Source organism: Pyxicephalus adspersus, chromosome 7 (genome assembly GCF_032062135.1).
Source record: "Pyxicephalus adspersus chromosome 7, UCB_Pads_2.0, whole genome shotgun sequence".
NCBI lineage: Eukaryota > Metazoa > Chordata > Amphibia > Anura > Pyxicephalidae > Pyxicephalus > Pyxicephalus adspersus.
The window spans coordinates 58475244-58478902 of record NC_092864.1 but is presented as its reverse complement, the minus strand read 5'-3'; the positions used below and the strand labels follow the sequence as shown (position 1 = coordinate 58478902).

At 43.2% G+C, this 3659-nt stretch overlaps 1 protein-coding gene across 2 annotated transcripts in view; it reads left to right on the top strand.

The window, feature by feature from the left end:
* Window positions 1-234: 234 nt before the first annotated feature.
* The window catches only part of LOC140335729 (ras-related protein Rab-5B-like), a 23560-nt gene continuing 20135 nt past the window's right edge, over window positions 235-3659 (top strand). Inside the window, exon 1 of one of the 2 annotated variants that reach the window (XM_072418632.1) lies at window positions 235-393. The gene's annotated coding sequence lies outside the window, so the exon portion shown is untranslated. The remainder of the gene's footprint in view (window positions 394-3659) is intronic. The other variant, XM_072418631.1, reaches the window with a different exon arrangement.

The following is a 3659-nucleotide window of genomic DNA, read 5'->3' as shown; positions in this document are numbered from 1 at the left end:
GGTACATTGAAGAATAAAATCATCCAATTACAGAACACCTCAGACATGGTAGCCCCAGGTCAGGGATGACAGCTGAGAGCTCTGGACATTTATTAACTATGCACAAGCAGCACCTCCCATCTTTAGCAGTCGGAGGGGATGGTGGTCACCTGACCATGTGTCTGTAATGTGCCATGCCGAGTCATGTGATCACCACAGAGTTCCTAGTCAGATCTGTAGCGAGCGGCGGAAGCGGTGATTGTTGATGGATTTCCGGTGTCCGGAGGATGCTCGCCCCCCTCAGGAGAGCCAGACGGACTGACAGGAGCTCTGCGAGGTGAGGGAGGCTCTGGCCGGGGGAAAGAGGCCACAGCGGGCTCATACAGAACTGGCAGCGGGTCCTAATGGTGTGAGGTATGTCCTGTCACTAAGCTGTGCCACCCATGTGATCTCATAGGCAATGCCAACACAGGAAACTGCTGCAGCTCTCTCATGTGATCCTTGTTTTGTAGCAGCACCACACTGCAGCTAGAGGACTGATCAGTGGAATACTGGCACCAGATACTGCCACAGTCACCAGGGATCAATAAATACTGCCACAGTCACCGGAGATAGTTGCCTGTTGGTGTGATTGCACACTATAGTTGCCTGTTGGCGCTGTCTCCCACTATAGTTGTTCGTTGGCGCTGATGCCGGCGATAGTTGCCCATTGGCTCTGCCGCCCACTGGTGGTTGCCTGTTGGCGCGGTCGCCATGACACAGCTGCCTGTGGAAGATATTGGGCAGTATTTGTGTTTGTCCCTATTTGTCCTCATAGTGTCTGGGTTTTTGATGATCAGCATGGCTGGGATGACAGGCAGAAAGTTTCTCATCATCCAGTGATCTGGGCTGTAATACTGCTGGCATTTCCCCAGAGATTTTGTATCCACAGGTGATATCTAAAATGGGACAGCCAGTGAATGAATCACATGTTTCCTCGAAATCTCCGGCATAGCAGGCTAGTTATTTACAGTGACGCAGCCAATGAAGCCATAGCAGAGGTGACAAGGCAGCTTTGTGTTGTGCAGAGCCACAACTTCTCCTCTGACCAAATACACAAGATTCACAAGACGCAACCCTTAGCATTGGCTGCCTGTCTGCTGGGGTTTCTGTCCCCGGTATATTGTATGTTTGTATTGCTTCTCACATCCTTATATTTCTGGTGATAAGTATACTCTGTCCTGTTGGAAGGTCATAAAGTGAATTGTTATTGTACTCTTGTAGCTGCAGGTGCTGGAGGAATGACGTAGTGTGCAAACAAAAGCTGCCTTGTTTACAATTCCACCTTCACCTTATAAAAAGTTCCTGATATTCATCATCATTCTATGTATATAAAATAGGGTATTTTGCTGTTAAAAATTCTGTGAGGTTTATTAGGAATGGTTTTGTTTGTAATTTTGGTTGGCTATGTCATCCAGGAAATCCTTTCAGCAGCCCAGCTTGATCTCTGAATACTGGTCCAGTAGCACCGCTATAGATCTCTTAATACTGGTCCAGTGGCACTGCATTAGATCTCTGAATACTGTTCCAGTGACACTTCTATAGAACTCTGAATACTGGTCCAGTAGCACAGCTTGAAGTTACTAGAAGAGCAGTCAGTGCTAGTTTATTTCCTCCTGCCTGTATGTTTCCTGTTAGCACATTCACATTGCAGGGGGCTGGATTGACTTCTAGTTCTACAGACTCTTGCACAATGAGTTGTGGTATACAAAGGATGAGTGAAGATTGTTACAAAAACAAGCTGTCATTCCGTTTGGAACGTTAAAGGTGGATCATGTATATGACAAGCGAAGCAAGGGAGAATACCCTGTTACTACATCCTTCAACTTCCCACTTTAAACTTCCTTTGTAATCCAAAAATTGTGTTCTAAAAGCATCTGTGCAGTTGTAGTGCTCAAAGAAGTGGTTGGTGTGGTAGTATGCCAGCTGTTCATCAAGCTACCTTACGAGTCCCTGATAATATATAGTTACATAAGTTCTCGGGAAAAAAAACCTTTAACAAACCTTGGCTCCTATGAACGTTTTCCCTGTGGTAAAGCAATAAGCAAGATATGATTGGTGTGCTCAAAGACCTCGCAGTCTTTGAAATATGCTGGGTACCTAATGACCAATCACAAGGTGATGAAGAAAGGAGGGGTAACCTCCTGTATAATATCTGAACCCCTCTTTTGTCTGAAATGTAATGGCATGACTAGTGATACATGAAATGACTTGGCCTATATTCTGCATTCTTAAGGTTGTTAAAAAGTTATTCTGACTACAGAAAGTCAATCATGAGAAGGTTATATTGCTAATCAATGGTTGGGTATAGATGTTTACATGTCACTTGAGTAGGTCGGTGCTTTCTGTACAAAGGTTGATCTAACTGATCAGAATCTGCCTGGCTGTGACCAGCTTTACATTTGCTTTATATTTAGTAAAGTTTAGATCTCTTTTTGGACCCTATTAAACTTATTTTGAAAAAGTCCAAAGTTCTTCGATATATCTATATATCTCACCTCAATCTTTCTGGACCCAGCTTCCGTGTGATCTTTCAATCCTTACCTAATGTCATGTGTCTTAGATGTAAATCTGTCATTCTTAGATGTAACTTTCATAGTGATGCTTTTGAAGTTTTTTACAGTATTTTCTCAACCCTTTATCCCAGAGGAACCCTTGAAATTCATTTTGGGTCTCAGGGAACCCCTTAAAAATAAAGTAATTGAAGGGAAGTGGGTGGAATGCCAAATAACAGTGATAATCAGGAAGGAATACTCAGAACAATACAGGCAGTCATATGGGACGAAGGAACTCAGGCAAGGTAACTACCATTAGAGGAACCTGGAGGTTCTTTGGAACCCTGAACAAGAATAGCTGACCCAATGTACTGTTCATGTAAGAAAGAGGAATATTCTGTACTTTATCAGTCTGGAGCTCTCTTTGTATCCTCTTCACTGACTGATATATTAAAGAGTGTTATTTTCACACATCTGCGTGTCGGAACGTCACCACTCCTCTCTGGAGCACAGCTAAAAGCTAAGCCTAAAATTACCACCCTGCTGTGGCACATGTATTAGACATTTATGTTTAGCCTTTTATTTTCAGTGTTATGGCCAAAACAAAATTCTTCTTCTATGACAAATAATAACATTTTTCTCAAAGGAAACTCCAAGCGGAGCACATGGGTTAGTCATTGGTTTTAACCCTTTATGACCAGAGGTCGTTAACGCCTAGGCCAAATGTGGCCCTGACTAATTGTAAATGATTAGTTGTTATAATATGTATATAATATATACGAGGTGCTGAGAAGTTCCTGGCTTTGCCCCCTTCCGGGTGAAATAGAAAAATGAGTGTTGGCGCATATGACAGCCTAATATCTTAGTATGTAACTGTGCAAATATCAGGTCTTTGCGATACCTAAAACTGTTTTTTCCTTTAGTGAGAAGCAGTGATAGCAGAGGCACAAGCAAGTTTGACGTCGTTGGAGTTACAGGCTTTTGTTACAAAGTTTTTGTTTCTCCAAGGAAAGTCAGCAAAGGACATTCACACTGAGATGTCACAAACACTGGGGGAGAAGTGTCCTTCCTACAGCACTGTCAGAACCTGGATTTCTCGTTTCAAGACTGGGCATTTCACCATTGGAAGATGAGCCCCGCAGTGGG